Source organism: Somniosus microcephalus, unplaced genomic scaffold (assembly GCF_052327205.1).
Source record: "Somniosus microcephalus isolate GS21.2 unplaced genomic scaffold, FLI_Smic_1.0 unresolved_chr7, whole genome shotgun sequence".
Classification (NCBI taxonomy): domain Eukaryota; kingdom Metazoa; phylum Chordata; class Chondrichthyes; order Squaliformes; family Somniosidae; genus Somniosus; species Somniosus microcephalus.
In genome coordinates, this window is record NW_028225185.1 from 14,849,350 (window position 1) to 14,875,995 (window position 26,646).

At 52.3% G+C, this 26,646-nt stretch overlaps 1 protein-coding gene across 5 annotated transcripts in view; it reads right to left on the reverse strand.

Moving 5' to 3' along the window:
- LOC147086569 (ceramide synthase 2-like) overlaps positions 1–26,646 on the reverse strand; it is a 76,161-nt gene that overhangs the window by 32,569 nt on the left and 16,946 nt on the right. For 2 of the 5 annotated variants that reach the window (XM_085978701.1, XM_085978700.1), the window contains exon 1: positions 12,538–12,820. The exons of the other annotated variants lie outside the window; for them this stretch is intronic. The gene's annotated coding sequence lies outside the window, so the exon portion shown is untranslated. Of the gene's footprint in view, positions 1–12,537; positions 12,821–26,646 lie in introns of those variants that run through there. 5 annotated transcript variants of the gene reach the window in all.

The window sequence follows — 26,646 nt, forward strand, 5'->3', positions numbered from 1 at the left end:
ATAGAGATAGAGATATAGATATTAAAAAATCTGGATTATTAGTCCGGGCCTATGGATTGCTCATCCAATAATTTAACTCCTACATGACCGTACCCATGATAGTGGAAGGAACATAGGAACAGGAGGAAGCCATTCAGCCCCTCGAGCCTGTTCCGCCATTCAATGAGATCACGGCTGATCTGCGACCTAACTCCATCTACCCGCCTTTGGCCCATCTCCCTCAATACCTTTGGTTAACAAAAATCTATCAATCTCAGATTTAAAATTAACAATTGATCGAGCATGTTTGCGGAAGAGAGTTCCAAACTTCTACCACCCTTTGTGTGTAGAAGTGTTTCCTAACTTCACTCCTGAAAGGTCTGGCTCTAATTTTTAGACTCTGCCCCCTAGTCCTAGAATCCCCAACCAGCGGAAATAGTTTCTCTCTCTCTACCCTATCTGTTCCCCTTAATATCTTGAAAACTTCGATCAGATCGCCCCTTAATCTTCTAAATTCCAGGGAATACAACCCTAGTTTGTGTAATCTCTCCTCGTAACTTAACCCTTGGAGTCCGGGTATCATTCTGGTAAACCTGCGCTGCCCTCCCTCCAGGGCCAATCTATCCTTCCTAAGGTGTGGGGCCCAGAACTGCTCCCAGTGCTCCAGGTGTGGTCTAACCAGGGCTTTGTACAGCTGCAGCATAACTTCTACCCCCTTGGATTCCAGTCCTCTCGATATAAAGGCCAGCATTCCGTTAGCCTTTCTGATTATTTTCTGTATCTGTTCGTGACATTTTAATGATCGATGTACCTGGACTCCCCGAGTCTCTTTGGACCTCCACTGTTTTTAACCTTTCACCATTTAGAAAGTACCTTGTTCAATCCTTTTTAGGTCCAAAGTGCATGACCTCACATTTTTACATTGAAATCCATTTGCCACAGTTTTGCCCATTCGCTTTATCGGTCGATATCCCTTTGTAAGGTGGGAGGAATGGGCGGGGGAGAGCAGGGAGAGTTGGTGCTGGGTTTTGGACCTGGTGAGTTGGAGTACAAGAAGGCCCACCTCAATCTCTCAGGAACATAGACAAAATACAAGAGCGAGACTGTGGTAAACCACTTTTATCGTTCACTATCGTTACACTATAGTTATCACTGTTGTATTGTTATCACTGTTCTCACTGTTGTATCACTATACGAGGTCGCCTCTTGTCACGCTGTTATACCTGGGCTGACCACCTCCGACTCCGCCCATGGCTCCACCTACCTGCCCAGGTATAAAGGTAGTCGACTGGCTGGTATTCCTCCTTGTTGGACCCGATCACCCACGAGGGTGGGCTCTGTTATTTAGTCAATAAAAACCTTTAGTTACGTTCCTAACTCGTCGCTTTTTATTGGACGAATTGATAGGTATATCAATTTTATTGACTAAATTTTAAAGATGTCTACTACTGGCCAGCCAGAAGCCCTCCCAGAAGCACAGCCACAGCAGCTTTCAGACACCGGGCTACACCAGCCGGCTTGGCTGCAAGCCCTCAAACCACCGTACCTGGATCTAAACCCACAGGCAGCAAACTCAGCCCTCAACTTCAAACACTGGCTGGACTGCTTCGAATCCTACCTGGAAGAATCCGGCGTCCCTCAGAGATCCAAACTAAGAGTTCTGAACGCCCAAGCGAGCCTGAGAGTATACGCACTCATCCAGGACACGACTACTTACGAGGCCGCTATCAACCTACTGAAACAGCAGTACCGGAGCCCGGTAAATTACATGTACACCAGGCACCTCCTAAGATCCCGCCCGCAACAGCCAGGAGAGTCTGTAGCTGAATTTTTACGGGCGCTAAGAGCACTCGGCAGGAACTGTGACTTTAAAGCGGTGACGGCTGTTGAAAATACGGAAGATAATATCCGCGATGCCTTTGTGAAAGGCCTACGGTCCGACCACTCACGGCAAAGACTGCTTGAAGCTAAAGACCTCGACCTGGACAAAGCTGAAGCCCTCGCTCTCTCCCTAGAGGTGGCCCATCAGGACCAGGAGGCGTTTTCCAGGTACTGCTCGCGACCCTGGGACTCGGGCCCGACCCCTACCGCAATACCCTTTGCAGCGCCGCCCCCGGGACCTACCTCAGCGTCGGCGTCCCGGACCCGACCGGGACCGCCACCCCCGGTACCGGCTCCGACATCGGGCACCCGCGATCGGGCCGCCGGCTGCTTCTTTTGCGGCCAGGAGAAGCACCCGAGGTCGCGCTGCCCAGCCAGGAACTCTACCTGCTCAACCTGCAGGAAGAAAGGCCACTTCTCTAAGGCCTGCAGGAGCGGATCTTCAGAGGCCAGCAGTGCCTCATGCGAACTGTGGGGGCGGCCATCTTCTTTCAAGGCAACTGAGGCCAGCATCCCCACATGTGAGTCATGGGGGCGGCCATCTTTGATCAAGGCAACCGACCCCAATAGTGCCTCATGTGAGTTATGGGAGCAGCCATCTTCTCCGCCATTTTGTCCTACCTCGTGGGAGACGCCATTTTACCCACCACGCCCGACTGCCACCGGGCCTCCGGACCCGACGACCGCCTTGCCCGCAGACGACAACGACTCGCTTACCTACACACTAGCCTCCGTCACTCTGGATCAAGCCCGCCCACACCACCTGTCCAAGTCGATGATGGACATCAAAGTAAACGGCCACGCCACGACCTGCCTGTTTGACAGCGGAAGCACAGAGAGCTTCATCCACCCAGACACGGTGAGCCACTACTCCCTGTCCTGCCAACGCGCAACCGAATCTCGATGGCATCGAGGTCCCATGCCACGGACATTAGCGGCTACTGTGTTGTGACCTTGTCGGTTAAGGGTACGGAGTATAAAAATTTTAAACTCCTCGTCCTCCCCCAGCTCTGCGCTGCCGTCCTACTAGGGCTGGACTTCCAATCCCACCTCCAAAGTGTAACCCTAGCATACGGTGGACCCCTCCCCCCACTCACAGTCGACAACCAGCGAATGTTAAACCGCCCACCGCGTAACACCTGCAGCCTATCCACCCTCAAGGTGCCGCCACCTTCCCTGTTCGCTAACCTCACCCCCGACTGCAAACCCGTCGCTACCAAGAGCAGGCGGTACAGCGCTGGGGACAGAGCCTTCATTAGCTCTGAGGTGCGGCGCCTCCTGAAAGAGGGCATTATCGAGGGGAGCAACAGCCCCTGGCGTGCCCAGGTCGTGGTCGTTAAGACCGGCGATAAAAATCGCCTGGTCATCGACTACAGCCAGACCATAAACAGATACACCCAGCTGGACGCATAACCCCTTCCCCGCATATCTGACATGGTCAATCAGATTGCACAATACCGCGTATTCTCGACCATCGACCTTAAGTCGGCCTACCACCAACTCCCTATCCACCCCGAGGACCGCCAGTACACCGCCTTCGAGGCGAATGGGCGCCTATACCACTTCCTTAGGGTCCCCTTCGGTGTCACCAACGGGGTCTCGGTCTTCCAAAGGGAGATGGACCGGATGGTTGACCAGAACGGACTGCAGGCCACATTCCCCTATCTAGATAACGTCACCATCTGCGGCCGCGACCGGCAGGACCATGACGTGAATCTGGAGAAATTCCTCCGTACGGCCCAACGGCTGAACCTCACCTACAATAAGGAGAAATGTGTGTTTAACACCTCGCGCCTTGCCATCCTTGGCTGTGTAGTAGAGAACGGACTCATCGGCCCCGACCCCGAAAGAATGCGCCCCCTCATGGAGCTACCCCTCCCCCACTGCCCTAAGGCACTTAAGAGAACCCTGGGGCTCTTCGCCTACTATGCCCAATGGGTGCCCAATTATGCGGACAAAGCCAGACCCCTCATGAAGTCCACATCCTTCCCCCTCACGGAGGAAGCGTGCGCGGCCTTCTCCCTCATCAAGGGAGACATAGCCAAGGCCACAATGCACGCAGTGGATGAGTCCATCCCCTTCCAAGTGGAGAGCGATGCATCCGACTTCGCCCTAGCCGCTACCCTTAACCAGGAGGGGAGGCCGGTGGCCTTCTTCTCAAGGACCCTACAGGGCCCCGAGATCCGACACTCGTCGGTCGAGAAGGAAGCCCAGGCAATTGTGGAGGCGGTACGGCGCTGGAGGCATTACCTGGCAGGCAAACGATTTACCCTCCTCACCGACCAACGTTCGGTTGCTTTCATGTTTAATAACAAGCTGAGGGGCAAAATCAAGAATGACAAGATCTTGAGGTGGAGAATCGAGCTATCCACCTACGATTATGATATCTTGTACCGGCCAGGTAAGCTGAACGAACCCCCTGATGCTCTTTCACGAATTACATGCGCCAGCGCGCATATTAATAGACTTCAGACCCTCCACAACGACCTCTGCCACCCCGGGGTCACCAGACTTTACCATTTCATTAAGGCCCACAACCTGACCTACTCCATCGAGGAGGTCAGGACCATGACCAGGAACTGCCAGACCTGCGCCGAGTGCAAACCGCACTTCTATAGGCCGGACAGAGCAAGCCTGATCAAGGCCACCCGCCCCTTCGAGCGCCTGAGCATCGACTTTAAGGGGCCTCTACCGTCATCTGACCGCAATGTGTACTTCCTCAACATCGTTGATGAGTACTCCAGTTTCCCTTTTGCCTTCCCCTGCCCAGACATGACCAGTACCACGGTCATCAAGTGCCTGAACGACCTCTTCGCCTTGTTCGGGTTCCCGAACTATATACATAGTGACCGGGGCTCCTCCTTCATGAGCGAGGAACTCCGTCAGTTCCTACTAGCGAGAGGTATTGCAGCAAGTAGGACCACCAGCTACAACCCCCGAGGGAACGGCCAGGTGGAAAGAGAGAACGCGACGGTATGGAAGGCCGTCCTCTTAGCCTTAAAGTCTAAGGGCCTCCCAACCTCCCGCTGGCAGGAAGTCCTCCCGACAGCGCTGCACTCCATCCGGTCACTACTTTGCACTGCCGTTAACGCCACCCCCCATGAACGAATGTTTGTTTTCCCCAGGAAGTCAACTACGGGAACCACTCTACCAACCTGGCTGACCTCTCCGGGGCCCGTCTTGCTGCGAAAGCACGTGAGGGCCCATAAAATGGACCCCCTAGTCGAGAGGGTGAACCTCCTGCACGCCAACCCCCAGTACGCCTACGTGGCTTACCCAGACGGGCAGGAGGACACTGTCTCCTTACGAGACCTCGCACCCTCGGGCACTCCGGAGACACCACCTTTACCCCCCCCCCACCACCCCCCCAATTCCAGCCCAGGTAGATGGCATGCCGGAACCCCACGAGCCTTCGCCGACCACGCAGACACCAGCATTAACACCGGATAATGCAGCACCGCCGCTGCGACGATCGGAGAGGCTTACGAGGCCTCCGGACAGACTGACATACCAGAACTGGTAGTACACTTCACCCCGCCGGACTCAAATCTAAACAAGGGGTGAATGTGGTAAACCACTTTTATCGTTCACTATCGTTACACTATAGTTATCACTGTTGTATTGTTATCACTGTTCTCACTGTTGTATCACTATACGAGGTCGCCTCTTGTCGCGCTGTTATACCTGGGCTGACCACCTCCGACTCCGCCCATGGCTCCACCTACCTGCCCAGGTATAAAGGTAGTCGACTGGCTGGTATTCCTCCTTGTTGGACCCGATCACCCACAAGGGTGGGCTCTGTTATTTAGTCAATAAAAACCTTTAGTTACGTTCCTAACTCGTCGCTTTTTATTGGACGAATTGATAGGTATATCAGAGACCAAGATCCATCTAGCCCAGCTTCTACCATCCTGGTCGTCATGTGATACAACGATAATGGATTTTTTAAACTAATCACAGCACCTGGAGTACTGCGTGCAGTTTTGGTCTCCATATTTAAGGAAGGATATACAGGAAACTCTATTATCCGGCACCGATGGACCCAGCGTGGTGCCGGTTTATCACAAAGTCCGGATTACAGAGAGTTACAGTTAAAAGGTACGAGAGCTCCGTACACAGCAACAAATCCAGGCTTCCCTGTTGCTTAGCAACAGCTGCAGGAACTCCGGCCACAGACCAAGCATCACTGTTGCTTAGCAACAAGTGCAGGAACCCCGGTTACACGGCCACAGATCCAGGAACGGCCACTAATATGAAGTAAAACTTAACCTGAACCTACTCCTGAATTTTGCCGGTTAACCGAGATTTCCGGTTATTTAGGTGCCAGTAAATCGAGAGTTTCCTGTATCTGGCATTGGAGGCAGTTCAGAGAAGGTTCACGAGGTTGATTCCTGGGATGAAGGGGTTGTCTTATGAGGAAAGGTTGAGCAGGTTGGGCCTACACTCATTGGAGTTTAGAAGAATGAGAGGGGATCTTATTGAAACATAAAAAGATTCTGAGGGGGATTGACAGGGTGGATGCAGAGAGGATGTTTCCCCTCGTGGGGGAATCAAGAACTCGGGGACAGTTTCAGAATAAGGGGGCACCCATTGAAGACGGAGATGAGGAGGAATTTCTTCTCTCAGAGGGTCGTGAATCTTTGGAATTCTCTACCCCAGAGAGCTGTGGAGGCGGAGTCGTTGAGTATATTCAAGGCGGAGATTGACAGATATTTGAACTACAAGAGAGTCGAGGGGTATGGGGAGAGAGCGGGAAAGTGGAGTTGAGGCCCAGATTGGATCAGTCGTGATCTTATTGAAATGGCGGAGCAGGCTCGAGGGGCCGAATGGCCGACTCCTGCTCCTATTTCTTATGTTCTTATAACAATCAATCTCTTTCAATTATTTAAAGCCATTGGCAAAAGATCTAGAGAGGAGATGAGGAGAGTTTTTTTCACTCAAACTTGTCGGGGATCTGGAACGCTCAACTTGAAAAGTGGTGGAGGCTGAGGAATTCACCGGGTTACGGACAAAAAGCAAGGAGGGTGGAACTAAGCACTCTTTCAAAGAGCTGGCACAGGCACGACGGGCCGAATGGCCTCCTCCTGTGCTGTCAGCTCCATCAATGAGTCGACAACAGACCCAGACGTGAGGAGAGCAAAAACCCTCAGAGGTGGAGAGCTTTCGGAAACCGGAAGTCCAAAGTCGCCTCTTCCACCCGAGCACGCCACACGTCGTGGCTCAGTGGGCAGCACTCTTGTCTCAGAGTCAGAAGGTCGTGGGTTCGAGTCCCGCTCCAGAGACTTGAGCACAAAATCCAGGCCGACACTCCCAGTGCGGTGCTGAGGGAGCGCCGCACCGTCGGAGGGGCGGTGCTGAGGGAGCGCCGCACCGTCGGAGGGGCGGTGCTGAGGGAGCGCCGCACCGTCGGAGTGGCGGTCCTGAGGGAGCGCCGCACCGTCGGAGTGGCGGTGCTGAGGGAGCGCCGCACCGTCGGAGGGGCGGTGCTGAGGGAGCGCCGCACCGTCGGAGTGGCGGTCCTGAGGGAGCGCCGCACCGTCGGAGTGGCGGTGCTGAGGGAGCGCCGCACCGTCGGAGGGGCGGTCCTGAGGGAGCGCCGCACCGTCGGAGGGGCGGTCCTGAGGGAGCGCCGCACTGTCGGAGCGTTTTTTCTCCTGACACCTTAATGAACAATGCGACCAAACAGGACTAGATTTTCCTATGGCACAATACCCGGAGGTAGGTGTTGCCAACCATCTAGGATTTCCCTGGAATCCCCAGGAATTGAAGATTAATCTCCAGGAGACCCGGGAGAAAAATCATCGAGGCTTTAAACAACATTGTGTTTAAAAAAAAGCCTTTGAATACTTTAGTTATTAGTAATGAAAATATCGAAGATAGGGAAATTAGGCTGTTTGGCAGATGCCAAAAAACCATCCAATCAGGTAATGAAGAGTCTGTTTGCTTTCTGATTGGCCGGGGCACATGCATCGGGCGACCAGTGGCGGGAGGGCGCGGGCCCTGTTGGCGGCCGGTGGCCACGTGACCTCGCCTCCAGAAGTGGCAAACACCCACCTGCCCAGAAGAGATCGCTCCTGGCGCTACCGCAGAATGCAAATCAAACAGCGCCAGTAACTCGGCGCCGACGTCAAGACTGCAAAATATGTTGTTTTCGGTCGACAGGAAGTGGTCAAGGCCCGTGTCCCAGCTCTGCTCCTTTCAACGCTCGACAGGGTTGGTGCCCGGGAGAACCACGCGCCTCAGGGACCTCTTTCCCCCCCCCCCCAAGATTTGACGTTCCTTCACTGTTGAGACAGCAGCTTACAGCACAGAAGTTGGCCATTCGGCCCATGGTGCCTGTGCCGGCTCTTCGAAAGTGCTGACTGACATGAATCAGTCATTCATGAAAGAAAGACTTATAATACTGAGCGGCCTGCGGGTGGCGCTGTCCAGGGAGAGTATAAATACTTGGGCACGGGCCCAGCTTGCGCAGGACATTCTTTAACGGGAACTAGTGAAGGACACAACTAGACCTCCATGTTGTAAAACAGTTGATTAAAGCTTCGTTTAACGCTGAGACCAAGTGCCTAGTAGTTCTCTTACTTCACTGACCAATTTAGTCCCACTCCACCCCCCCGCCCCTTCCCCCAACCCTACAAATGAGTCCTCTTCGAGTACATGCAATTGCCTTTTTGAAAGTTCCCATGGAATCTGATTCCACCAGCTTTCCAGATCTCAACAACTCTCTTGCGTGAAGCAATTTCTCCTCATCTCCCTCTGGTTCTTTTTCGGCAATTATCTTCAATCGGTGTCCTCTGGTTACCGACCCTCCTGCCAGTGGAAACAGTTTCTCCTTATTTACTCGATCAAAACCCCTCATGATTTTGAACGCCTCAATTAAATCTCCCCTTAACCTTCTCTGCTCTAAGGAGAACAAGCCCAGCTTCTCCAGTCTCTCCACACAACTGAAGTCCCTCATCCCCTGGGACCATTCCAGTAAATCTCCTCCGCACCCTCTCCAGGGCCCTCGACATCCTTCCTAAAGTGCGGTGCCCAGAATTGAACACAGTTCTCCAGCTGGGGCCTCACCAGTGATTTGTAAAGGTTTAGCGTAACTTCCTTGTTATTGTGTTCAATGCCCCTATTTACAAAGCCAAAGTATCCTAAACGCTTTCTTAATCGCCTCATCAACAGCCCCTGCCACCTTCAAAGATTTGTGATTATGCAGCCTGCCAATCCCTGTTTTTTATACGCCCCCCAAAACAGAACCATTTAGATTATACTGCCTCTCCATGTTGTCACTCCCAAAGTGCATTGCTTCACACTTATCCGCCTTAAACTGCATCCGCCATGTGTCTGCCCATTTCACCAGTCGGTCTATGTCCTCCTGAAGTCTGCTACTATCTGGCTCACTGTTTACCACATTGCCAAGTTTTCATAGAATCGTAGAATGGCTACAGCACTGAAGGAGGCCGTTCGGCCCGTCGAGCCCGTGCCGGCTCTCTGCAAGAGCACTTCAGCTAGTCCCGCGCCCCCCGCCCTTTCCCCGTAGCCCTGCACATCGTCTTCCTTCAGGTTCTTGTCGAATTCCCCTTTTGAAAGCCACGATTGAGTCTGCCTCCACCACCCTTTCAGGCAGCGCATTCCAGATCATAACCACTCGCTGCGTGAAAATGTTTTTCCTCACGTCGCCTTTGGTTCTTCTGCCAATCACCTTAAATCTGTGTCCTCTGGTTCTCGACCCTTCCGCCAATGGGAACAGTTTCTCTCTATCTACTCTGTCCAGGCCCCTCATGATTTTGAACACCTCGATCAAATCTCCTCTCAACCTTCTCTGCTCCAACCCCAGCCTCTCCAGTCTATCCACATAACTGAAGTCCCTCATCCCTGGAACCATTCTTGCAAATCTTTTCTGCACCCTCTCTAAGGCCTTCACATCCTCCCTAAAGTGCGGTGCGCAGAATTGGACACAATACTCCAGTTGAGGCTGAACCAGTGTTTTTTTTTTCAATAAAAGTTTATAAAGGCTTTGTATCATCCGCAAAGTTCAAAATTGTACTCCTTGTACCCAAGTCCAGATCATTTAGATATAACAAGAAAAGCAATGGTCCAATACTGGCCCCTGGGGACCCCGCTACATACTCCTCTCCAGTCAGAAAAACATCCGTTCACCACTACTCTCTGCCTCCTATCCCTTAGCAAATTGCCTACCCAATTTACCACCGTCCCTTTAATCCCATGTGCTTCTACATTCTGAATAAGTCTGTTATGTGGTACTTTATCAAATGCCTTTTGAAAGTCCATATACACAACATCTGCTGCGCTACCTTCATCAACCCTCTGTTACTTCAAAACTTGAGCATAAAAATCCAGGCCGACACTCCCAGTGCCGGTACTGAGGGAGCGCCGCACCGTCGGAGGGGCGGTACTGAGGGAGCGCCGCACCGTCGGAGGGGCGGTACTGAGGGAGCGCCGCACCGTCGGAGGGGCGGTACTGAGGGAGCGCCGCACCGTCGGAGGGGCGGTACTGAGGGAGCGCCGCACCGTCGGAGGGGCGGTACTGAGGGAGCGCCGCACCGTCGGAGGGGCGGTACTGAGGGAGCGCCGCACCGTCGGAGGGGCGGTCTTTCGGATGAGACGTTAAACCGAGGCCCCGTCTGCCCTCTCAGATGTAAAAGATCCCACGATCACTATTGGAAGAGCAGGGGAGTTCTCCCCAGTGTTGTTGGGCCAATATTTATCCCTCAACCAACATCACTAAAAACAGATGATCTGGTCATTATCACATTGCTGTTTGTGGGAGCTTGCTGTGCGCAAATGCATTTCCGACATTACAACAGTGACTACACTTCAAAAAAGTACTTAATTGGCTGTGAAGTGTTTTGGGGCGTCCGGTGGTCGTGAAAAGGAGGTATATAAATGCAAGTCTGTCTTTTTTCGCAGGCGATGGTATAACTCTGGTGTCAGGGTCCCCGCCCCCGATCCATTGAAAGATTAAAGTGCAGTACAATGTACGAGGAAATAAGCCCATCGAATGTTTACACCCTGCATTAATAATAGCGTCAACAACATCACTAAAAGTGTTGCCTGGGCCCCGAGCTCAGGAATCCCCTCCCTAAACCCCTCTGCCTCTCTCTCCTCCTTTAAGACACTCCTTAAAACCGACCTCTGTGACCAAGCCCTGTCCTAATATTTCCTTATGTGGCTCGGTGTCAAATTTTGTTTGATAATCGCTCCTGTGAAGCGCCCTGGGACGTTTTGCTACGTTAAAGGCGCTGTATAAATGCAGGTTGTTGTTGGCGTTAGTCAGACATGTGCCTTTAACAAATCCGTGCTGGTTGCCCCTTATTAACCCCGGCTTCTGCGAGCGAGAATTAATTTTGTCCTCGACAATGGCCTCTTGGTAGTTTTCCCACCACGGACGTTAGGCCGATTGGCTTGTAGCTGCCTGGTTTATCTCGCTCTCCCCTTTTTGAACTGTGGTGTAATATTTTTTCCCATTTCAGCTCGGGTCTCCATTAGTGGAAGAACGCCTACCATTTCTCCAGCGCCTTTCACAACCTCAGGACGTCCCAAAGCGCTTCACAGCCAATGAAGTACTTTTTTTGAAGTGTAGTCACTGTTGTAATGTAGGAAACGCGGCAGCCAATTTGCGCACAGCAAGCTCCCACAAACAGCAATGTGATACTGACCAGATCATCTGTTTTTAAGTGATGTTGGTTGAGGGATAAATATTGCGGATGAGACATTAAACCGAGGCCCCGTCTGCTCCTCTCAGGTGGATGTAAAAGATCCCACGGCCACTATTGGAAGAAGAGCAGGGGGAGTTCTCCCCGGTGTCCTGGGGCCAATATTTATCCCTCAACCAACATCACTAAAAACAGATGATCTGGTCATTATCACATTGCTGTTTGTGGGAGCTTGCTGTGCGCAAATTGGCTGCTGCGTTTCCTACATTACAACAGTGACCACACTTCAAAAAAAGTACTTCATTGGCTGTAAAGCGCTTTGGGACGTCCTGAGGTCGTGAAAGGCGCTGGAGAAATGAGAGTCCTTTTTTTCAATGCCATCACGGAATTATGTCAAAGCCCGCTAGTACAAGTGAGGGAGACCCGGCGGGGGGAGGGAGACACGGCTGGGGGAGGGAGGGAGGCACGGAGGGAGGGAGGGAGACCCGGCGGAGGGGGAGGGAGGCACGGCTGGGGGAGGGAGGGAGAGACACCCGGCGGGGGGGAGGGAGGGAGGCACGGCGGGGGGAGGGAGGCACGGCGGGGGGAAGGGAGGGAGAGACACCCGGCAGGGGGGAGGGAGGGAGGCATGGCGGGGGGGAGGGAGGCCCGGCGGGGGGGGGGGGGGGGGGGGGGAGGGAGGCCCGGCGGGGAGGCACGGCGTGGGGGAGGGAGGGCCGGCGGTGGGGGAGGGAGGGCCGGAGGGAGGGAGGGAGGGAGGCAGGCACGGCGGGGGTGGGGGGGGAGGGAGGGAGAGACACCCGGCGGGGGGGAGGGAGGGAGGCACGGCGGGGGAGAGAGGGAGGGAGGGAGGGAGGGAGACCCGGCGGGGGGGAGGGAGGCACGGCGGGGGGAGGGAGAGAGGGAGGGAGACACGGCGGGGGGAAGGAGGGAGAGACACCCGGCGGGGGGGAGGGAGGGAGACAAACAGGGCAAGTCCATCGGAACGAACAGGGAGTACAGAAATTACCTGATGTGATTTGTGTTAAAACAGACAAGAAGAATCTTAGCAAGGGCCAGAAAGTGTTTCGAACATAGCCTTCAGGAAAATGGATCCGTTATCTCCCTGTCGCTCTACATCAATGTCACCTCTCAGGAAGTTATGTAAACAGAGATTACAACAGGAGATCGTTCCTTCCGCCTTAGCGTAGAGCCAAGAGCAAGACAAACTAATAGGAGGCTTTTTTTTGGGCCTTGTCCCGGTTTCTCCTGCCCTCCTCCCAGTGAAGTCAACTTCTCGCTGGGCCCAGTGCCACAGGCCCCGACTTCCCCTTTCATCAAAACTACTCATCATTTCCCGTGCAAGCATCAGAGTGAGTCAGAGAGTTAAATTAGGAGCAGCGATTAATGACGTCTCTTAACTCTCCCTCACACACACACACAATGACTGCTGCAGTGAGGTCACGCCGCGATAAATCAAACGCCCGTTGGGAAACCACAGATCGTCTCGAGGCAGAAAGGTCTCGGGTTACAGCACCACTGCACACGGCAGTAACCCATCGAGCGCCGCTGGGCAAGGTTTAGAAGTCAAAACGTGCCATCCAGGGGCACAGGGGTCAGTCTCTGCATCGTGCTGACCGACCGATTCTCCAGGGGGAGAAAGGGGAGGAGATGCTGCCGAGGATCCCAGCAACCTCTTTTAGCTGAAGTGCCCCCACACAACTTGCATTTATATAGCGCCTCTAATATAGTTAAAAAGAGGCAGGTACAGCACGGGTTAGATACAGAGTAAAGCTCCCTCTACACTGTCCCATCAAACACTCCCAGGGCAGGTACAGCACGGGGTTAGATACAGAGTAAAGCTCCCTCTACACTGTCCCCATCAAACACTCCCAGGGCAGGTACAGCACGGGTTAGATACAGAGTAAAGCTCCCTCTACACTGTCCCATCAAACACTCCCAGGGCAGGTGCAGCATGGGTTAGAAACAGAGTAAAGCTCCCTCTACACTGTCCCATCAAACACTCCCAGGGCAGGTACAGCACGGGGTTAGACACAGAGTAAAGCTCCCTCTACACTGTCCCATCAAACACTCCCAGGGCAGGTACAGCACGGGTTAGATACAGAGTAAAGCTCCCTCTACACTGTCCCATCAAACACTCCCAGGGCAGGTACAGCACGGGTTAGATAGAGAGTAAAGCTCCCTCTACACTGTCCCATCTAACACTCCCAGGGCAGGTACAGCACGGGTTAGATACAGAGTAAAGCTCCCTCTACACTGTCCCATCAAACACTCCCAGGGCAGGTACAGCACGGGTTAGATACAGAGTAAAGCTCCCTCTACACTGTCCCATCAAACACTCCCAGGGCAGGTACAGCACGGGTTAGATACAGAGTAAAGCTCCCTCTACACTGTCAAAATGATCGAGAATCTCCCATGGTCAGTATCTCTGTTCAATCTCGATTCTCCTGTGCTTTCAAGAAACATTCCTCACGAGAGCTATCTTGTTGCAACACGCTAGCTTCTTGCCTCCCTGGGCTGATTCTCTGCTGAAGGTGGAGCGTTCCCTTCAGTCACAGGGGCTGAGGGGGCAGGAGTAGGAGAGGGCCGGGCTGGCTGATTGCTGTCTCTGGTGTCATCGCAAACATGCTGGGTTGAGGTGGCGGGATAGCTCAGGCCGGAGTCAGCCGAGCTTCCAGAGAAACAAGGAGGGGCCTGGCTTTTGACTGCCAGCTGTCTGCTCGGAGGCCTCTCGTCAACTGAGCCCGCCTCGCTCTGCTCTGCGGTGCAGGAAAGCAGGGGGAGTTGCTGGCTCTCGGCCCAGCCAGGCCTACCTCGACGTCAATCTCCAAAGCAAAGCCTTTGTTTAAACAGGATCCAAGTCGAGGGGCGCGCGGTTTGACTCAGTCGGTGGCACTCCCGCCTCTTGAATCAGAGGTTCATGGGTTCAAGCCCCGCCACGGGAACGGGAGGGGGCCGTTCAGCTCCTCGAGCCTGTCAATTAGATCACGGCTGATCTGTGTCTTATCTCCATCGACCCACCTTGGTTGTGTAACCCTCAAAGTGTCAGCTGTGGCTCAGTGGGTTAGGAGGTTGTGGGGCACTCCCTCAGTACTGCCCCGCCGACAGTGCGGCGCTCCCTCAGTACCGCCCCGCCGACAGTGCGGCGCTCCCTCAGTACCGCCCCGCCGACAGTGCGGCGCTCCCTCAGTACCGCCCCGCCGACAGTGCGGCGCTCCCTCAGTACTGCCCCGCCGACAGTGCGGCGCTCCCTCAGTACCGCCCCGCCGACAGTGCGGCGCTCCCTCAGTACCGCCCCGCCGACAGTGCGGCGCTCCCTCAGTACCGCCCCTCCGACAGTGCGGCGCTCCCTCAGTACCGCCCCTCCGACAGTGCGGCGCTCCCTCAGTACCGCCCCTCCGACAGTGCGGCGCTCCCTCAGTACCGCCCCTCCGACAGTGCGGCGCTCCCTCAGTTCCGCCCCTCCGACAGTGCGGCGCTCCCTCAGTACCGCCCCTCCGACAGTGCGGCGCTCCCTCAGTACCGCCCCTCCGACAGTGCGGCGCTCCCTCAGTACCGCCCCTCCGACAGTGCGGCGCTCCCTCAGTACTGCCCCTCCGACAGTGCGGCGCTCCCTCAGTACCGCCCCTCCGACAGTGCGGCGCTCCCTCAGTACCGCCCCTCCCACAGTACTGCCCCTCCGACAGTGCGGCGCTCCCTCAGTACCCGCCCCTCCGACAGTGCGGCGCTCCCTCAGTACCGCCCCTCCGACAGTGCGGCGCTCCCTCAGTACCGCCCCTCCGACAGTGCGGCGCTCCCTCAGTACCGCCCCTCCGACAGTGCGGCGCTCCCTCAGTACCGCCCCTCCGACAGTGCGGCGCTCCCTCAGTACCACCCCGCCGACAGTGCGGCTCTCCCTCAGTACCGCCCCTCCGACAGTGCGGCGCTCCCTCAGTACCGCCCCTCCGACAGTGCGGCTCTCCCTCAGTACCGCCCCTCCGACAGTGCGGCGCTCCCTCAGTACCACCCCGCCGACAGTGCGGCGCTCCCTCAGTACTGGCACTCGGGAGTGTCGGCCTGGATTACGGGCCCGTGTCTGGAGTGGGGCCCGAACCCACGACCTTCTTACTCAGAGGCGAGAGAGAGAGAGCACCGCCCACTGAGCCACGGCGTTGGAACTGGCAAAGAAAAGGCTTTCTGATTGGTCACCATCACATCCTTCCCACAGCCAATGGTGGGAGTGTGGGGGGGCAGGGCAGTCGGAAGGAGAAGGTCATGTGATTAAACCTCCAGGAACGCAGTCCTCAGAGTTGGCAACTCTGCCCTCAACAGCGCTCCATGAATCATATAACCTTCCTCACAGAGGAAGGTTTCTGAGTTATTTTGCTGAAGTTTTGAGCCATTTATTATTTTTGAACAAAGTTTTAAAGAACTGGCCCAAACTTCAGTGCCCTTTTATGGTAAACTATTTGAATTTCTGCGTTTTGCTTTGGCATCCGTTTAATTTTATCGTCTTCAATAAGCTTGATTTATAGGTTTTAGCCTGAAATGTGTCAGTGTGATATGCCTGTGAATCAGAGGGACTAGGAGAGCACAAGCCCCACTTCAGAGGCTTGAGCACAAAATCTAGGCCGACACTCCCAGTGTCAGTACTGAGGGAGTGCTGCACTGTGGGAGTGCTGCACTGTCGGAGGTGCCGTCTTTCGGATGAAAAGTTAAACCGAGGCCCCGTCTGCTCTCTCGGGTGCAGAGCACCTTCACCGCACGGGACTGTAGCGGTTCAAGAAGAAAGCCCATCACCACCTTCTCAAGGGGACAGCTATATCCAAAGAATGAACAGAGACCATGATAGTGGAAAGTGTACATGGGCTGTGGGAGGAAATTAAATGGGTGGGTAGAGTCCGTGATAGGGGAGAGTGTACATGGGCTGTGGAGGGAGATTAAATGGGTGGGCAGAGTCCACGATAGGGGAGAGTGTACATGGGCTGTGGGAGGAGATTAAATGGGTGGGTAGAGCCCGTGATAGAGGAGAGTGTACATGGGCTGTGGGAGGAGATTAAATGGGTGGGTAGAGTCCGTGATAGGGGAGAGTGTACATGGGCTGTGGGAGAAGATTAAATGGGTGGGTAGAGTCTGTGGTAGAGGAGAGTGTACATGGGCTGTGGGAGGAGATTAAATGGGTGGGTAGAGTCCGTGATAGGGGAGAGTGTACATGGGCTGTGGGAGGAGATTAAATGGGTGGGTAGAGTCCGTGATAGGGGAGAGTGTACCTGGGCTGTGGAGGGAGATTACATGAGTGGGTAGAGTCTGTGATAGGGGAGAGTGTACCTGGGCTGTGGGAGGAGATTAAATGGGTGGGTAGAGTCTGTGATAGGGGAGAGTGTACATGGGCTGCGGAGGGAGATTAAATGGGTGGGTAGAGTCCCTCACAGGGGAGAGTGTACATGGGCTGTGGGAGGAGATTATATGAGTGGGTAGAGTCCGTGAGAGAATGCATTGTCTGTCGATAATGTAAGCAGACTTGATAAGTAAATGTTCTTTCCTACATTCCAATCTTCCTCTCACCACTTTCAAGCACAGCATATGTTAAACCCCTGGCAGAGTGTAGACACAGATGGCTATACTCCGTGATAAAGGAGTCGCGGGATCAATAATGCCACACTTCATTCGGTTAACAGAAATAACCGCCATTATCGCAGAGTGAGAAGATGGGGTGGGTCACGATCCAAGCTAGTGGGGTCGATGGTGGGAGGAGCAAATTTTAAATCCATTAAACTTTCTATCTCAACACCAGCAGCATTCAACAGACGCAACAACAACCTGCATTTATACAGCGCCTTTAATGTAGTAAAACGTCCCAAGGCGCTTCACGGGAGCGATTAACAGACAAAATTTGACACCGAGCCACATAAGGAGATATTAGGACAGGTGAGCAAAAGCTTGGTCAGAGGGGTCGGTTTTAAGGAGCGTCTTAAAGGAGGAGAGAGGCGCGGAGAGGTTTAGGGAGGGAATTCCAGAGCTCGGGGCCCACACGGCTGAAGACGTGAGGAGAATTTTTTTTATGCAGCGAGTTGTTGTGATCTGGAACGCGCTGTCTGAAAGGGCGGTGGTGGAAGCAGATTCAATGGTGACTTTCAAAAGGGAATTGGATAAACACTTGAAGAGGAAAAATTTGTAGGGCCGTGGGGAAGGAGCAGGGGGGAGTGGGACTAATTGGAGAGCTCTTTCAAAGAGCCGGCACAGGCACGATGGGCCGAATGGCCTCATTCTGTGCTGTATCATTACATAAGAACCTAAGAAATAGGAGGAGTAGGCCAATCGGCCCCTCGAGCCTGCTCCGCCATTCAATAAGATCATGGCTGATCTGATCCTAACCGCCAATCTACTATCACAGAACCATCTCCTGAATCTAACAGAATTAGACACACGAAATAGGAGCAGGATCAGGCTACATGGCCCCTGGGCCCGCTCCGCTACCCACAGGGCCATGTCCGATCCGAACCTAGACTCATGTCCAAATTCCTGCCCGCTCCCCGTAACCCTTAATTCCCTTTACTTCTAGGAAACTGTATTTCTGTTTTAAATTTATGTAATGACGTAGCTTCTACAGCTTTTTGGGGCAGCATATTCCATGGACCTGCCACCCTCTGAGTGAAGTAGTTCCTCCTCATCTCAGTTTTGAAAGAGCAGCCCCTTATTCTAAGACTATGCCCCCTAGTTCTAGTTTCACCCATCATCGGGAACATCCTCCCCGCACCCACCCGATCCAACCCCTTCACAATCTTATATGTTTCAATAAGATCGCCTCTCATTCTTCTGAACTCCAATGAGTAGAGTCCCAATCTACTCAACCTCTCCTCATATGTCCATCCCCTCATCCCCGGGATTAACCGAGTGAACCTTCTTTGTACTGACTCGAGAGCAAGTATGTCCTTTCTTAAGTATGGACACCAAAACTGAATGCAGTATTCCAGGTGCGGTCTCACCAATACCTTGTACAACTGAAGCAATGCCTCCCTATTTTTATATTCTATCCCCCTAGCATTGAAAGCCAACATTCCATTGGCCTTCTTAATCACTTGCTGCACCTGCATACTAACCTTTTGAGTTTCGTGCACCAGGACCCCCAGATCCCTTTGTACTTCAGTACTTTCCAGTTTCTTGCCATTAAGATAATAACTTGCTCTACGATTTTTCCTGCCAAAGTGCATAACCTCACACTTTCCAGTATTGTATTCCATCTGCCAAATCTCTGCCTACTTACTTAGCCTGTCTATGTCCCCTTGCAGGTTTTTTATGTCCTCCTCACTCACTACTTTCCCTCCCATCTTAGTATCATCTGCAAACTTTGATATGTTACACTCGGTCCCCTCCTCCAAATCGTTAATATAGATTGTAAAGAGTTGGGGACCCAGCACTGACCCCTGCGGAACACCACTAGTTACTGATTGCCAGTCTGAGAATGAACCATTTATCCCAACTCTCTGCCTTCTGTTAGATAGCCAATCCTCTATCCATGCCAGAATATTACCCCCAATCCCGTCATTTTTTATCTTAAGCAATAATCTTTTGTGTGGCACCTTGTCAAATGCCTTTTGGAAGTCTAAATACACTACGTCCACTGGTTCCCCTTTATCCACCCTATATGTTACTTCCTCAAAGAACTCCAGCAAATTTGTCAAACATGACTTCCCCTTCATAAAACCATGCTGACTTTGTCCTATTAAATTATGATTATCCAAATGTCCTGTTACTGTCTCCTTAATAATGGACTCCAAAATTTTACCTACCACAGATGTTAGGCTAACCGGTCTATAGTTTCCAGCCTTCTGTCTACTGCCCTTTTTAAATAAGGGTGTTACATTAGCAGTTTTCCAGTCTGCCGGGACCTTTGCCGAGTCCAGGGAGTTTTGGAAAATTATTACCAATGCATCCACAATCCCTACCGCCACTTCCCTCAAGACCCTAGGATGTAAGCCATCAGGTCCAGGTGATTTATCCGCCTTGAGTCCCATTATTTTACCGAGTACCACTTCCTTAGTGATTTTGATCGTGTTCAGCTCCTCCCCCCTTTAGCCCCCTGTTTGTCCAGTGTTGGGATATTCTTAGTGTCTTCTACTGTAAAGACTGATATAAAATATTCATTCAGTGTTTTTGCCATCTCCATATTTCCCACCATTAATTTCCCGGTCTCATCCTCTAAGGGACCAACATTTACTTTAGCCACCCTTTTTCTTTTTATATAACTATAAAAACTCTTACTATCTGTTTTTATATTTTTTGCTAATTTACTTTCATAATCTATCTTCCCTTTCTTAATCAATCTTTTTGTTATTTTTTGCTGTCTTTTAAAGTTTTCCCAATCCTCTATCCTCCCACTAGATTTGGCTACCTTATATGCCCTTGTTTTTAGTCGAATACTATCCTTAATTTCTTTACTTAGCCACGGATGGCTGTCTTTTCTTTTACACCCTTTTCTTCTCAGTGGAATATATATTTTTTGGAAGTTGTAAAATAACTCCTTAAATGTACACTACTGATCATGTATCGTCTTACCCTTTAATCTATTTTCCCAATCCACTCTACTCAATTCCGCTCTCATACCTTCATAGTCTCCTTTATTCAAGCTTAGCACGCTTGTTTGAGATCCAACCTTCTCACCCTCTAATTGAATATGGAATTCAACCATGTTATGGTCACTCATTCCAAGGGGATCCTTTACTAGGACATTTTTAATTAATCCTATGATTCCAGAAACAATTACTGAGACCGCCACTTAAGGCAAAGTAAATGTCAGTTGCCGTCAAAATGAAGACTGGTAATTAATTCCATCTCCCGCAAGTCAGCTATTTACTCGCCACTGTGGCTTTAGGTTGCTTCTGAAACGCTCAAGTTGGTAACCGAATGTTTTCACAGGTACGGATGATTCAAATGCCAAGGCCTGTTGAAGCAGGTCTCAAGATAGGCCTCAGGCTTTCAAGCTGATGGTCATCCATCACCGTAGCGGTCCAGCAGCAGACCCCTGGGGAGGAGTCCCCAACCTGTCCTTGTGAACTCCTGCTCGCCCCGTGTCTTAACTCGCACCGAGCCCCGTTCGCCCATTGCCCCACTGTGCTCACCGACCTACACTGGCTCCCAGTCCGGCAACGCCTCGATTTTAAAATTCCCCATCCTCGTGTTCCAATCCCTCCATGGCCTCCTCGCACCCACCCCCCTCCCCTCCCGTCCCTATCAACATCCTGGGGTCACCATTGACCAGAAACTTAACTGGACCAGCCACATAAATACTGTGTCAACAAAAGCAGGTCAAAGGCTGGGTATTCTGTGGTGAGTGTCTCACCTCCTGACTCCCCAAAGCCTTTCCACCATCTACAAGGCACAAGTGAGGAGTGTGATGGAATACTCTCCACTTGCCTGGACGAGTGCAGCTCCAACAACACTCAAGAAGCTCGACACCATCCAGGACAAAGCAGCCTGCTTGATTGGCACTCCATCCACCACCTTAAACATTCACTCCCTCCACCACCGGCGCACCGTGGCTGCAGTGTGGACCATCTGCAAGATGCACTGCAGCAACTCGCCAAGGCTTCTTCGGCAGCACCTCCCAAACCCACCACCTCTTCCACCTAGAAGGACAAGGGCAGCAGGCGCATAGGAACACCACCAGCTCCAAGTTCCCCTCCAAGTCACACACCACCCTGACTTAGAAATATATCGGCCGTTCCTTCATCGTCGCTGGGTCAAAATCCTGGAACTCCCTCCCTCTTCTTCGGCAGTCCCTCGGAACCGAGGATGACTTGCTCCCACATTTAAAATGAGTTCTCAGGTGACCGATTAGTCCAATGCGGGACCTACAGTCTCTGTCACAGGTGGGGCAGATGGTGGTTGAAGGGGCGGGTGGGTGTGGGGTGTTTGGGTTGACGTGCGCTCCTTGCGCTGTTTGCCCTTGGCTTCTGCTTGCTCCCGGCGAAGAGACTCGAGGTGTTCGGCGCCTTCCCGGATGCTTCTCCTCCACTTTGTGTGGTCTTGGGCCAGGGATTCCCAGGTGTCGGTGGGGATGTTACACTTTTTCAAGGAGGCTTTGAGGGTGTCCTTGAAGCGTTTCCTCTGCCCACCTGGGGCTCTCTTGCCTTGCCGGAGCTCCGAGTAGAGCGCTTGTTTTGGGAGTCTCGTATCGGGCATGCCTCGCATCGGGTATCCCTCCCCAACAGCACTGTGGGAGTACCTTCACCACACAGACTGCAGCGGTTCAAGAAGATGGCTCACTACTGTAGTGTATGTACCTTTAAGGGAGAGAACTACTTTTACAGCTCCTGTATACTGTAGTACTGGCAGTGACCACACCTGTATATAAGCCCTGAGCAGGCATCTGTACTGTTAGTTTTTAGACTACCCTCATCCAGTAAACACCTGTTGATTGTTGATCTGCAGTCTCCGTCTATTTATTGAAGAACACCATACCTTAAGATTCACGGATTTAATAGTGGCAACGAGGTCGATTCGAACCTACCTGCAACTCAGCATTTCCTCCCAAGGATTCGCTCCTGGAGGATAGTGGAAGAAAGTCGAGGCCGGAAGCACGGGCGTCGACCACGAGCAACCGCCCAGTCATCCGGCAGAGACTGAGCATCGCAGGGGAGGCTGTTAAGAGCTGGGCTTGGTTCTCCAGCCACGACGATCCAGCAACAGGCACAGCGCAGACCCTTCCCGGACAGCGGCGGCTGGAGCCGACCGACGGCACAGAAAAGGCCGAGAAGCGTCGACGGGGTAAGAGAGAGGGTAAAGCGCACAGGGTGCAGCCGGGGGTTGAAGACCGAGCGGCGTCGACGGAACACAAAAAGAGAGAGAGGGTAAAGCACAGCCGGGGTTCAGGACCGAGCGGCGGCAATGAGAGAGGCGCACAGGAAAACGCGCAGAGCGCAGCCAGGGCTCAAGGGCTGAGCAGCGTCCGCGGGGGAAGAAAGGAAGCGCGGGAGACGCCATTTGAGCCGCGGAGAAGGGAGAGCGCGGGAGACGCCATTTTTGAAGCCGCAGCGGAGAAGAAGGGCGAGCGCGGGAAGAAAGAGTAGCGCGGGAGATGCCATTTTAAGCCAGCGGAGAAGAAGGGAGAGCGCGGGAGATGCCATTTTAGCCAGTCTAACCACACCCAGGGATGCCGAAGAGTGGCAGTGTCACAGCGTTCGACAATGAAGTCGAAGATTGGGCGACATATGCGGAGCGCATTGAGGTGTACTGCAAGGCGAATGAAGTGCCAGATGCCAGGAAAGCACTGGTTTTGTTGAATTCCATGGGTGCAAAAACGTACGGCTTACTGCGAAACCTAGTAACCCCAGAGAAGCCAGTGGATAAGGATTTCGAAAACATAGTGGAAATCCTACAGGACCACTTAAACCCCACACCGCTGCTGATAGCAGAAAGATTTAAGTTTCATAAAAGGAACCAGCATAAAGATGAAAGTAATGCTGAGTATTTAACGGAACTGCACAAGCTGTCGAAACACTGCCAGTTTGGAATGGGACTAGCAGATACGTTAAGGGACAAGTTTGTGTGTGGGCTTCAAAGAGAAGGAACCCAGAAACGGCATCTATCAGAAAAGGATCTTACGCTGGACAAGGCTTTCAGCATGGCAGTATCACACGAAGCAGCCGCACGGGGCGCTGCAAAGATACAACGGAGACCGCAAGAATATGGCACCAATGAAATGTCATATGGAGCAGGGAAGTGTTATCGTTGCGGCAGAACAACACACGACCAGAAGGATTGTTGGTTCAAGGACCAAGTGTGCAGACAGTGTGGAAAAGCAGGACACATAGCAAGAGTCTGCAGGTCAGGGAAGAAAACCAGCAGCAAGAAATCTCCACAAGAGAAGTACAAAAAGGTACATAAGGTGACGGAGAGTAGTTCAGACGAACAGAAAAGTGATACAGACTCCGGAAGCAAGGAGCTGGGTTGTCTGAAACTACATAATGTAATCAAAATGGAGGATCACCAAACTATCTGGGTCACGCTCAAGATAGACGAAGTCCAAGTGAAAATGGAATTGGACACAGGATCAGCCCTAACAGTCATAAACCGAAGGAACTACAAGCAGCTATTCTCACATATACCCTTGAGAGCTACAGAGATTGTCTTGAAGATGTACACGGGGCAAAAAGTCTACCCCAAAGGAAAAATAAGGGTGAACGTGATATACAACGGCCAGGAAATACCAAAAATGGAACTATATGTATTGCCAGATGGAGGACCACCATTACTAGGATGTGAATGGATCCGGAAGATACAATTAGATTGGCATTCCATACAGGCACTGACGGTAGAGGCCAAAAAGGATGACGTCACACCTGGACGACTGTCAAAAATGCTAACTGACGCACAAGAAGTGTTCCAGGAGGGACTCGGAACACTAAAAGGCATAACAGCAACGATTAAAATAGAGGAAAATGCAAGCCCAAAGGTTTTTAAGGCCAGACCGGTGCCTTATGCGATCCGCCCAGCCGTCGAAGCAGAGCTGGAAGGTTTGGAACGTTCAGGAGTACTGTCCAAAGTGGACTGGAGCGAGTGGGCTACACCCATCGTTCCTGTAATGAAGAGGTCATTGAGTAATACGCCTGGGGAACCAAAGAAGGTTCGCATCTGTGGGGACTTTAAGGTGACAGTGAACCCAGTCCTTCACACGGTACAATATCCGCTTCCGCGGATTGAAGATATTTTCGCCTCGCTATCTGGAGGAAAACGCTTCACTAAGATTGATCTGGCCCAGGCGTACCTGCAAATGGAGGTAGAAGAAGCCTCGAAACAATACCTCACGATCAACACTCACAAAGGTCTCTACCAATACAACCGGCTGGCGTTGGGGTAGCATCGGCTCCGGCTATTTGGCAAAGGGCAATGGATCAAGTCCTGCAAGGGATATTTGGACGACATCCTGGTCACGGGCAAAAATGACAGTGATCACCTCGCCAACCTGGAGCAGGCGCTCACTAGATTGAAGGAATATGGGCTACGAGCTAATCGCCACAAATGCGAGTTTTTCCAGAAGCAGATCTCGTATTGTGGCCACGTTATTGATGAAGAGGGGTTACATAAGTCCCCTGAGAAGATTGAGGCAGTAGTCAAGGCTCCAGCACCGGAAAATGTGTCACAACTGAGGTCGTTCCTCGGGCTGGTGAACTACTACCATAAGTTCTTACCAAATTTGTCTACAGTATTACACCCACTGAACACCCTACTGCAGACGGGGGTACCATGGAAGTGGAATGACGAATGTAAACGAGCTTTCCAGAAGTGCAAAGAATTGATCACATCAAAAGAGGTGTTGGCTCATTTCAACCCAGCACTACCAATTCGTTTGGCATGTGATGCATCACCCTATGGTATTGGAGTGGTGCTGTCGCACAAATTCCCAGACGGGTTGGAGAGGCCAGTAGCCTTTGCGTCTCGGTCACTAACCTCAGCCGAGCGCAACTACGCCCAGATTGACAGGGAGGCCCTCAGCCTAGTATGGGGAGTAAAAAAGTTCAACCACTATCTGCATGGGCAGAAGTTCACCTTGTTGACTGACCACCAACCACTTGTCTCCATCTTTAATCCAAAGAAGGGCGTTCCGGTGATGACTGCGCAACGGCTACAAAGATGGTCCCTTTTTCTAGGGGCGAACCAATATGAAATAGAGTATAAGGGCACAAAACAGCATGGAAACGCTGATGGGCTATCACGCCTGCCACCGCCTACTGCGGAGGAAGCACCAGCAGTGGACCCTGTTGAAATATTTTATTCGTCGATAATTGAACGCTTGCCAGTAACTAACGCGGATATAGAGAACGAGACCCGAAATGATCCGACACTGTCTCCGGTATATGATTTGACGGTGAAGGGATGGCCAACACATGGCGACTCACTGTTGCCAGCATTCTCATCCAGAAGAGAACAGCTGTCAGTATGCCAGGGGACAGTGATGTGTGGATCCCGAGTGGTAATTCCACCCAAGTTAAGGGAGAGAGTGCTCAATGAGTTTCACGAAGGCCATCTGGGAGGGGTGAAAATGAAAAGCCTTGCTAGGGCTTATGTGTGGTGGCCGGGAATCGATCAACAAATCGAGGACCTAACATAGAGCTGCTCAGGATGCCAGAAGGTCCAAAATGCACCAAAACATGCCCCTCTACACCCATGGGAGTGGCCCTCCTCTCCATGGCAACGGGTGCATATTGATTTTGCTGGTCCATTCATGGACTCAATGTTCTTAATAGCAGTGGATGCGCACTCGAAATGGCCTGAGGTGATCAAAATGTCCTCCACCACTACGGAGAAAACGATTGCAGTCCTACGGACCATATTTGCCAGGAACGGCTTGCCAGAGCAGATTTGCTGATAACGGACCACAGTTTGTGTCCGAAGAGTTTCGGAAATTTATGAGAAGGAGTGGGGTAAGGCATTACACATCCACAAATGGATTGGCTGAGAGGTTCGTACAAACCTTTAAAAAGGCAGTAAGGGCCATGTGCGATGATGACATTCCACTACAACATAAGGTGGACAATTTCCTGTTAGCCTACAGAAATGCGACACATGCAGTTACCAACCAGACCCCGGCCATGATGTTCTTTAACCGAAGGTTGAGATCTCGTCTGGATTTGCTCAGACCAAATGTGCGAAGAAATATTGAGAATAAGCAATTCCAGCACATCAATGAGAAGCCGACAAGGAGCTTCAATGTAGGACAACCAGTCTTGGCCCGCGACTACCGAACAGAGAAATGGCAACCCGGAACGATATGCACACGGCAGGGGCCACTAATGTACACAGTGGATGTCGGGGAGAACATTGTGAGACACCATGTCGACCAGATCCTAGCGTCACAGGAACGAGTCAACCTCATGTCTAGTGTACCTGGTGATGAACCCGACGTACTGGTAGCATCTACCCCAGAAACAGTAGCATCGGAAACTGATGAACTAACCAACGACAGGGGGCCAGAATCGCCTCCGCACCAAGAGCAAGACACTCAGGAAAGGCGCTATCCAGAGAGGATCAGGAAACCACCCCAAAGACTGAATCTATAAATGGACTATTTCAGTTAAATGTGCATGTTAAAAGTGTTAACTGTTATTTGAATGTTATGGTACTGTTAATCTAAAAGGGG